The sequence below is a fragment of the Sciurus vulgaris genome (assembly GCF_902686455.1).
Source record: "Sciurus vulgaris genome assembly, chromosome: 4".
Classification (NCBI taxonomy): Eukaryota; Metazoa; Chordata; class Mammalia; order Rodentia; family Sciuridae; genus Sciurus; species Sciurus vulgaris.
Genome location: NC_136464.1, coordinates 62,240,281 through 62,252,361, shown reverse-complemented (window position 1 = coordinate 62,252,361; position 12,081 = coordinate 62,240,281).

The following is a 12,081-nucleotide window of genomic DNA, read 5'->3' as shown; positions in this document are numbered from 1 at the left end:
TGATAAAGAGCCCTGGCCTCTGCACTACTATTCCTAGAAGGATGCACTTACCTGGCGTTCAGAGTCATGACTGTGGATTGTATTTCCAGCTGTTCAGGTATATTCCTGTTCTGGAAAATGCATAGCTAAACTTATTCAGCATTTATTGAGGTAAAATATCCTCTTTGATCAGGAAATATAAAGAAGACTCGTGAAAATGAACACTGGTCTGGAATAGGTTAAGTTTTGCATATTCTCATCCTTGTACAACTTATCTGGTTACACCAAATGTGTTCCCAAAGTTATAAATAGAGTGGAATGCAAATTGAGCATTGGTTTTGCGAACCCTGTGTTTATGCTTGGAAAAATACTTCTTATCAAAGTGAACCCCTTTGAATGTGAGAAACTTTGTGATACCCTATCGTATTTTGAGTAGGAGACTTGATGAATATAGTACTTAAAATGCAAATAAGATTATAATAAGATAAAGCCACTAAAAAGATTAAAGTAACTATTCACTGTAGAATTTAGCTAGGTGTTTTGTTCACTATTCATAGGAGCTTTAATTATTTTATTCTTCAAGTCAAATGTAGGTCTATGTAATTAACTTCATTGTGATAATGCTTTGAACTGTTAGTAGTCTGTGTACCTATGTACTAAGATAATTATTTCTGGGGATATAAAAAGTCTGACTTGAATTAAATATGACCAGAAAACTGTTTTCCTATGGATTAGTTTCCTGAAAAAAAAATACTTTTTCTAATGGAATATTTAGACACATTTATCATTTTAATGAAGTATAAAATATTGGCATCAGAACTACTGCAGTAGGCTAACTGCCCATATTGCAGAATTTGCTGAATAACCAGAAAAATACAGATAAGCACATTGTAGTTTTAACCATGTGTATACGTATTTAATGTGAAAAATAGAATCATTAAGAATATCTAAATTAAAGACAAACTCTTTTAGTGCTTTAAAATATTTTAATAATTGCAAGTAATAACATCGATTTTAGTTTGGGAAATTATCTCTTATATTTTTATTGTGTGCCACATTCATATACTACTAATTTGATATCATATCAGAGTAAAATATTTTGCACTGTGTTGAAAGTTATAGCTGGAACTTATAATTTCCATGCCATTTTTGCTCTTGGTATAAAGTATATTTTGATTAGATAGATTAGGGTACTAAATTAAGGGATATAATGAAAAGTTTTCTAGTTTTACAAGCAAATATCTATGGTTTGAGAATTTTTGAAATTCCATGCTGATTGCCTCTGGGGAGAAAGACTTTTGACATTCCATCTAACCTGTAGTTTATCTATCCTCTATGTCTCCTGAAGAGACAAATGTGTGAGACACACTCTTTAGGATTTCTAGCATAAGGAAGAATACCAAGAACCCAAACAAACAGTCAGTTGAAACAAATGCTTAAATTCTATAAACAAAACCAATATGAGGCATAATATAAAATGAAATGTGGAAGACAGTTAAGGCATCTGTCACCTGGTCTAAATTGTTTAGCAGCCTATAATTCACAGAATAAATAAATCGTTCTCTCATGTATACACTTCTGTGAGCTCTTATGGTAGGAACTTCAGCCAGATTTCTTAAAACAGTCTAAAAGGATCAAAATTTTAATTCATGCTTTTCAGATTTGATGTTTATAAAATTGAGTATTTCAGAAAGCAAGGATGAATTTTCAAATTTTGATGGATTAATTTGCTATCTTTGATGTGTTCGTAAATAACAACTTTTAGTGAATATTGAAAGGCACAGCAGAAAACATTAATCTTTACCATAAGATTACATGGCAACAGACACTCTCAAGCAATCAACAGATATATGAAAAATGTTCAACATCTCTAGTAATAAGAGAAATGCAAATCAAAACTACCCTAAGATTCCATCTCACCCCAATTAGAATGGCGATTATCAAGAATACAAGCAACAATAGGTGTTGGCGAGGATGTGGGGAAAAAGGTGCACTCATACATTGCTGGTGGGGTTGCAAATTAGTGCAACCACTCTGGAAAGCAGTATGGACATTCCTCAGAAAGCTTGGAATGGAACCACCCTTTGACCTAGCTATCCCACTCCTTGGCCTATACCCAAAGGACTTATAATCAGCATACTACAGAGATACAGCCACACAAATGTTCATAGCTGCTCAATTCACCATAGCCAGATTGTGGAACCAACCTAGATGTCCTTCAATTGATGAATGAATAAAGAAACTGATATATATATATACATATATATATATATGTGTGTGTATATATATATATATATACACACACACACACACATACACACACACAATGGAATATTACTCAGCCATAAAGAATGATAAAATTGTGGCATTTGCAGGCAAAAGGATGAAATTGGAGAATATCATGCTAAGTGAGATAAACCGATCTCAAAAACCAAAGGACGAATGATCTCGCTGATAAGCGGATGATGACACATAATGTTAGGGTTAGGGTTAGGGTTAGGTTTAGGGAGGGGGGGAAAGAATGGAGGAAGGAAGGACTATATAGAGGGAAAAGAGGGGTGGGAGGAAGGGAAAAATAACAGAATGAATCAAACAACATTACCCTATGTAAATTTATGATTACACAAATGGTATGCCTTTACTCCACGTAAAAACAGAGAAACAACATGTATCCCATTTGTTTACAATAAAAAAAAGACACTCTCATTTTTCTATTTTAAAATGAGAACACTGTGTATAGCAGAGGTCTCAGGTATCCCAAAAGATAAGCTCCCTACGTTATAAATACTCTGAATAGCCTGGGATTGTGGATATCTCATTACTATTGCTTTGTAAATATTTAGATTACTTAACCTCCATTTATTGTAACCCTGCCATATGTTAGGAATTGCCATGTATACTGTATGATGAACTCAAAAGACTACCAATCATGGAGTCATAAGTATTAGGTTTTTGTGATATTTAATACAAAGAAATACTTTCTAATATGTCATCTCTTCAAGAAGCACAGATACTTTTATTAATATCTCAACTTTTCCTTTTTTGAACCCTCTTTAAATTGCTTGTCTTAGAAATTTAACAATCATCATCCACTTATCAGGGAAAACATTCAGCATTTGTTTTTTGGTTTAATTCACTTAGTATGATATTATCCAATTCCATCCATTTATTTGCGAATGTCATAATATTATTCTTCCTTATGGCTGAATAATATTTCCTTGTGTATATATACCACTATTTCTTTATCCCTTCATCTGTTGAAGGGCATCTAGGTTGACTCCACAATCTAGCTATTATGAATTGAGCTGCTATAAACATTGATGTGGCTGCATTTCTGTAGTATGCTAATTTTAAGTCCTTTGGGTATAAACCAAAGAGTGAGATAACTGTGTTAAAAGGTGAGTCCATTCCAAGTTTTCTGAGGATTCTCCACACTGCTTTTCAGAGTGGCTGCACCAATTTACAACTCCACCAGCAATGTAAAAGGGTGCTTTTTCCCCCACATCCATGCCAACATCTATTATTGTTTGTGTTCTTAATAATAGCCATTCTAATTGGAGTAAGATAAAATCTTAGAGTTGTTTTAATTTGCATTTCCCTAATTACTAGAGATGTTGAACACTTTTTCATATATTTATTAATCGCCTGTATGCCTTCTTCTATAAAGTGACTGTCCAGTTCCTTGGCCCATTTATTGATTGGGTTCTTTGTATTTTTGGTGTAAAGTTTTGTAAGTTCTTTAGAAATTTTGGAGATAGGTGCTCTATTTGATGATATATAATGGGGGAGAGGGAGCGGGGGATGAGAGAACATGGAGGAACTTTAGATTATGTAAAGGGAAATGAGGGTGGGTATGAAAAATGGTGGAATAAGACAGATATCATTACCCTATGTACATGTACAATTACATGAATGGTTTGAAACTACATTGTGTACAACCATAGAAATGAAATGACATGCCCCATTTGTGTGCAACGAATCAAAATGCAGTCTGTAAAAAATAAATAAATAACTTTAAAAAACAAATTTAACGATCATGGTGATGTTATTAATGATGATTGTTAATGACCATCCAGTATGATTTGTTACTTTTCACATTTTGATCAGATACAAATGGTCACCATGGGACAACTAGATTGATGGTGGGGTCTTAAACTGTAGCTGAAATTACTTGAGAAGAATTGATGGTGAACACTGAATATTGCCACATGGGTGTGGGAAACATAAAGGCGAAAAATATTTGTATATCTATGACTGTTCTTTGTCATAATATAAGAAAAATGAAACTAAATAAAATAAAGTGAATAAGCATTATTAATAATTTCGACATTTTTTTCTCAGGAAGAGAGCAATGAACTGGCTTCTAAGTGAGGAGAATCATGAAATAATGACTACATCAAATTTTTAACTTTATCTTCCTCAAACAAGAGCATAAAGAAGAGAAATTTGAGTATAAATAAATGCCTATTATATGTCTATTATAAAAATAGGTTAAAGGAAACAGAATGTTTAATCATATTTATCCTTTTTAATCATACATAGATTTTAAAAGCATGATTGTCAGAGAAGGAAAATGACGATGAATTGACTTAATTATTTGTAATTGTTTTTGAAAGATTGTTCAGGACTAAAGAGAAAGTATGAAATTGAAATAAATGGTATGATATAAAGATTAGAAACTAAGAAAAATTGTTCTATTATTCTGAAAGTAAAATAATAATTGAATCAAACTTATGAAAGTATATGTTTGTAAGTACAGTGGAAAATTTTACCAAAATTTTATAGAATTAAAGTATATATTCATTTTATAAGATAAGCATATCACATCTTATTTTTAGCTTTATCCAATGGAGAGGATGTAACTTGGCTCTTGGTGGAGTTGGTAAATTAATTGAACAACATTAAAATTGTATTATCTTTTTAAAAAATATTGTTTTAGTAGTAGGTGGATATAACTTTATTTTTTTATGTGCTGCTGAGGATCGAACCCAGTACTTCACATGTATTAGGCAAGTTCTCTACCACTGAGTAACAACCTCAGCCCTAAAACAGTATTATTTTAATATCTGTAATGATGACTATTTGAATTGCCTCTTTAATTTTCTTATTCTTTAAAGCTTAGCTAAATAATTTAAGATGCTTTAATTTCTTATGTTTACATAATAATTATTTTTTATCACTAAGTGATTATAACAGAAAATAGGACAAATGTCTTCTTCAAGTTTAGTTATATCGTACTTAAACTTTACAGTGGATAATGGTATATTGAGTTTGACTAGTGTCCAGTTGAGTAAAATGTACTTATATATTTAACAAATACTGACCATGAGAATCAAATCTATTAAAGTTTTTACTTCCTACTTTTCCAGGGTCTGAAGTCTTCTTTGGGTTGAAGGTGCATGTCTCCAGCAAAAATAATTATCATAGGTTCTTGATACTAGGTGGCAAATTTTCTACCTGGATCCTTCCTCCCTCCCTCCCTTCCTTCATTCATGTGTTTAATAGTTATATAATTTTAGAGCTTTTGCCTAGATTACAGACAACAGCCACTGAACTCTTCAGATGATAGGGAAGGATGGGTTCTTCAAGACTAAAACAGTCCTATTTATTTTTATAACTAAAGCAAATTAATGAATTCTCCCTTCTACTTTATTTCCAGAAGGTATTGTTAATTTTCCAGTAATGTATTTTCTTTCATGATAAGAAAACTTGACTGAGACATGTGCTTGTACAATATTTCTAAAAGGGATGAAGAGAAATGTAAGGAAAATATTTTTGAGAATACTTTGAAGACAGTTAGAACATAGTGCAAATAAAAATTGTTCCAGACAACATTTCAGAAATTGTATTCTTTTAAACTTTCAACCAGAATATGGAATGATAAATGCGACTATTTTCCAGCTTAAAATTCATTTTGTCTTCTTAAATTTTACTATAATATCTATAAAAATATTCCTAAATTTAAATACTTCAGCCCTGCAATTTTGAAAAAATAAGATAATATTGATTAAATAGCTGTTATAATAAACTAAAGAACATTATTTAATCATTAAAATGATGTTATGAAAACCTAAAAATATCATAAATTAATACTATAAGAAAAAAGTATATTACAAAATAATAAACAGGTATATACATATACATCTATATATAGGTATTACATCATCTACAATATCTACACACATATATACAGTGTGCAGTAGTATTTGTGTGTATGTTTGTGTTCATATGTCTAAACAACTATTCAAACACAAAATATAAGAAGGCAAAATAATAAAAGGCAAAAAAAATTGGAAAAATTTAGGGGAAGATTATGATCTTGATTTTCTCTATATAGTGATTATCCTTTATTTTGAATTTCTTAATTTTTCTTTTAAAATTTTCTAATTTGTTTAAATTTTCATATTAAAAATAGATAAAAACTAAATATCTATTACATTTTTATGTATATATTTCTTAGTTGTAGGGGGACACAATACCTTTATTTTATTTTTATGTGGTCCTGAGGATCACACTCAGGGCTAATGCATGCTAGGCAAGCATTCTACCACTGAGCCACAACCCCAGCCCAAGATATTTATCAATTTTAAAAGTAAAAGATTACCCAAATTGTTGAAAGAATGTAAGTATCACTTAATACTTCATATCTCAATTAAAATAAAGGTTAGTATCATTCATCTTTCATCTTGACTCTAAATATTCATTACTATTTCATGAGTTTGCCTTATCTTTTGAGCAATCAACTCAATATGTCATTCACATTGGTTTTGAAGCCAATCAAAAGCCCCTAAATTATTTCTATAATATTGTTATATTTAAGTGTTCCCATTTTGTTAACATATCACTTATATGCAATATAATTCATCCCTTTGGTGTGTAGTACTGTGAGCCTGGTAGTTAGTGCCTTTCTTCATCGTGTCCCTGTTAATAACACATCTGTTTTGTGTCCCTGTAGTTTTTTCTCTTTTAGAATGCTATATGAATGTAATTGTATAGTATGTAGTATTTTGCATCTGTCTTCGATTATTAAGCACAATATCTGAGTGCAATTCCTGTTGTTGCCTGTATGCATTTTACTTCAGTTTAGAGTTCCATTGTGTGGTTCTCAGTTTATTTAATCATTGCCAACTTGAGGAACTCACAGGCCATTTTCAGTCTTCCATGATTACAAATAAGGTCATTATAAATATCTGTGTAGAGGTGTATGTATGAACCTAGTTTTTCATCTAAAAATATGCAAAGGGTGCAGTAGGTAGGGTAGGTCTATACTTAATTTTCTGGAATTTAAAAATTATGCTTAATTTATTAAATTTCTAAGAAATTCCAACTGTTTTCTAAAGTTGCTATACCATTTTAGTTTTTTTTTTACTTCCACTAGCAGTATTTGAGAATTCCAGTTTCTCTGCATCCTCACCAACTCCTGGTATCAACTTTTTTCTATTTCTTAATGATTCTAATTACAGTGCCAAACCATGGTTTTAATTTGCATTTCCCTAATGACAAATAATATTGATCATGTATTTGAAATTTCAAATCTTAATCAAAATATTTTAAACATATCATAGATTTTCATTTTTTTAAAATTTCTTTTTCTTTTATTGTAAACAAATGGGATACATGTTGTTTCTCTGTACATGGCGTAAAGGCATACCATTTGTGTAATCATAAATTTACATAGTGTAATGTTGTTTGATTCATTCTTTTTTCCTTCCCCCAACCCCTCCTACCCCTCTTTTCCTTCTATACAGTCCTTCCTTCCTCCATTCTTGCCCCCTCCCTAACCCTAACTCTAACCCTAACACTAACCCCTCCCTCCCCCCATTATGTGTCATCATCCACTTATTAGTGATATCATTTGTCCTTTGGTTTTTTTTTGAGATTGGCTTATCTCACTTAGCATGATATTCTCTAATTTCATGCATTTGCCGGCAAATGCAATAATTTTATCATTCTTTATGGCCGAGTAATATTACATTTTGTGTGTGTGTGTGTGTGTGTGTGTGTGTGTGTATATATATCACAGTTTCTTTATCCATTCATCAATTGAAGGACATCTAGGTTGGTTCCATAATCTGGCTATTGTGAATTGAGCAGCTATGAACATTGATGTGGCTGTATCTCTGTAGTATGCTGATTTTAAGTCCTTTGGGTATAGGCCAAGGAGTGGGATAGCTGGGTCAAATGGTGGGTCCATTCCAAGTTTTCTAAGGAATTTCCACACTGCTTTCCAGAGTGGCTGCACTAATTTGCAGACCCACCAGCAATGTATGAGTGTACCTTTTTCCCCACGTCCTTGCCACTGCCAGTTGTTGCTTGTATTCTTGATAATCGCCATTCTAATTGGGGTGAGATGGAATCTTAGGGTAGTTTTGATTTGCATTTCTCTTATTACTAGAGATGTTGAACATTTTTCCATATGTTTGTTGATTGCTTGTAGATCTTCTTCTGTGAAGTGTCTATTCATTTCCTTAGCCCATTTGTCAATTGGATTATTTGTATTCTTGGTGTAGTTTTTTGAGTTCTTTATAGATTCTGGAGATTAGTGCTCTATCTGAAGTATGATTGGCAAAGATTTTCTCCCACTCTGTAGGTTCTTTCTTCGCATTGCTGATAGTTTCATTTGCTGAGAGAAAGATTTTTAGTTTGAATCTATCCCAGTTATTGATACTTGCTTTTATTTCTTGTGCTATGGGAGTCCTGTTGAGGAAGTCTGGTTCTAAGGCGACATGTTGAAGATCTGGACCTACTCTTTCTTCTATAAGATGCAGGGTCTCTGGTCTGATTCCGGGGTCCTTAATCCATTTTGAGTTTAGTTTTGTGCATGGTGAGAGATATGGGTTTAGTTTCATTCTGTTGCAAATGGATTTCGAATTCTCCCAGCAAAATTTGTTGAAGAGGCTATCTTTTCTCCATTGCATATTTTTGGCACCTTTGTCTAGTATGAGAAAATTGTATTTATTTGGGTTTGTGGCGGTGTCCTCTATTCTGTAGCATTGATCTACCTTTCTATTTTGGTACCAATACCATGCCGTTTTTGTTACTATTACTTTGTAGTAGAGTTGAAGATCTGGTATTGCGATACCCCCTGTTTCACTCTTCCTGCTAAGGATTGCTTTAGCTATTCTGGGTTTCTTATTCTTCCAGATGAATTTCATAATTGCTTGCTCTATTTCTGTAAGGTACACCATTGGGATTTTAATTGGAATTGCATTGAATCTGTGTAGCACTTTTGGTAGTATGGCCATTTTGACAATATTAATTCTTCCTATCCAAGAACATGGGAGATCTTTCCATCTTCTAAGGTTTTCTTTAATTTTTTTCTTTAGTGTTCTGTAGTTCTCATTATAGAGGTCTTTCACCTCTTTTGTGAGATTGATTCCCAGGTATTTTATTTTTTTCGAGGCTATTGTGAATAGGGTAGTTTTCCTAATTATCCTTTCCAAAGACTCATCACTTATGTATAAAAATGCATTAGATTTATGTGCATTGATCTTATATCCTGCTACTTTACTGAATTCACTTATGAGTTCTAAAACTTTTCTGGTGCAATTTCCTGATTCCTCTAAGTATATAATTATATCATCAGCAAATAGGGATAGTTTGAGTTCTTCTTTTCCAATTCATATCCCTTTAATTTCTTTGGTCTAATTGCACTGGCTAGAGTTTCAAGAACGATATTCAATAGAAGTGGTGAAAGAGTTTGTAGGGGGAATGCTTTCAGTTTTTCACCATTTAGAATGATATTGGCGATGGGCTTAGCATAGATGGCCTTTACAATGTTAAGGAATGTTCCCACTATGCCTATTTTTTCTAGTGTTTTGAGCATGAAGGGGTGCTGTACTTTATCGAATGATTTTTCTGCATCTGTTGAAATAATCATGTGATTCTTAACTTTTAGTCTATTGATATGGTGAATGACATTTATTGATTTCCTGATGTTGAGCCAACCTTGCATCCCTGGGATGAAACCCACTTGATCATGGTGCACCAGCTTTTTAATATGTTTTTGTATGCAATTTGCTAAAATTTTGTTGAGAATTTTTGCGTCGATGTTCATTAAGGATATTGGTCTGAAATTTTCTTTCCTTGAAGTGTCTCTGTCTGTTTTAGGTATCAGTGTGATATTGGCTTCATAGAATGAATTTGGGAGGGTTCCCTCCTCTTCTATTTTATGGAATACTTTGAGGAGTATTGGAATGAGCTCTTCTTAAAGGTTTTGTAGAACTCGGCTGAGAACCCATCTGGTCCTAGACTTTTCTTTGTTGGTAGGCTTTTGATGATTTCTTCTATTTTATTACTTGAAATTGGTCTATTTAAATTGTATATGTCGTCCTCGTTCAGTTTAGGCAATTCATTTGTCTCTAGAAACCTGTTCATGTCTTCGAAATTTTCTATTTTGTTGGAGTATATATTTTCAAAATAGCTTCTAATTATGTTTTGTATTTCAATCGTGTCTGTTGTGATATTTTCTTGTTCATTCTGAATATTAGTGATTTGGTTTTCTCTCGTCTTCTCTTTGTTAGTGTGGCTAAAGGTTTATCAATTTTGTTTATTTTTTCGAAGAATCAACTATTTATTTTGTCAATTTTTTGTATTGTTTCTTTTGTTTCAATTTCATTGATTTCAGCTCTGATTTTAACTATTTCCTGTCTTCTACTACTTTTGGTTTTGGTCTGTTCTTCTTTTTCTAGGGCTCTGAGCTGTAGTGTTAGGTGGTTTATTTGTTGAGTTTACTTCTTTTATTAAATGCGCTCCATGAATTAAATTTCCCTCTAAGTACTGCTTTCATAGTGTCCCAGAGATTTTGATATGATGTTTATTTGTTCTCATTTACCTCTAAGAATTTTTTAATTTCATCCTAATATCTTCTGTTAACCATTCATCATATAATAGCATATTGTTTAATCTCCAGATGTTGGAGTAGTTTCTGTTTTTTACTTTTTCATTTATTTCTAACTTCAATCCATTATGATCTGATAGAATACAAGGTAGCGTCTCTATCTTCTTGTATTTGCTAACATTAGCTTTGTGGCATAAAACATGGTCTATTTTAGAGAAAGATCCATGTGCTGCTGAGAAGAAAGTTTATTCGCTCTTGGTTGGTGGATATACTCTATAAATATCTGGTAAGTCTAAATTATTGATTGTGTTATTGAGATCTATGGTTTCTTTGTTCAATTTTTGTTTGGAAGATCTGTCCAGTGGTGAGAGAGGAGTGTTAAAATCACCTAGTATTATTGTGTTATGGTCTATTTGGTTTCTGAAATTGAGAAGGTTTTGTTTGACATACATGGATGAGCCACTGTTTGGGGCGTAGATGTTTATGATTGTTATATCTTGCTGATTTATGCTTCCCTTAAGCAGTATGAAATGACCTTCTTTATCCCTTCTGAATAACTTTGGCTTGAAGTCCACATTATCTGAAATGAAGATGGATACTCCAGCTTTTTTGCTGAGTCCATGTGCATGGTATGTTTTTCCTATCCTTTCACCTTTAGTCTATGGGTATATTTTTCTATGAGGTGAGTCTCTTGCAGGCAGCATATTGTTGGATCTTTCATTGTAATCCAATCTGCCAGTCTATGTCTTTTGATTGATGAATTCAGGCCATTAACATTCAGGGTTATTATTGAGATGTGATTTGTAATCCTGATCATTTGTTTTATTTATTTATTTATTTATTTATTTATTTATTTATTTATTTGACATGACTTGGTTCCTCCTTTTTTTGACAATTCCTTTAGGATAATTCCTCCCTTTGTTGATTTGCTTCTTTGTTTTTCATCTCCTCCTCATGGAATATTTTGCTGAGAATATTCTGTAATGCTGGCTTTCTTTTTGTAAATTCTTTTAGCTTTCATTTATCATGGAAGGATTTTATTTCATCATCAAATTTGAAGTTAAGTTTTGCTGGGTATAAGATTCTTGGTTGGCATCCATTTTCTTTCAGGGCTTGGTAAATGTTGTTCCAGGCCCTTCTAGCTTTTAGCATCTGGATTGAAAAATATGTTGATATCCTTATTGGTTTCCCTCTGAATGTAATTTGGTTCTTTTCTCTCACAGCCTTTAAAATTCTGTCTTTATTTTATATGTTGGGTATTT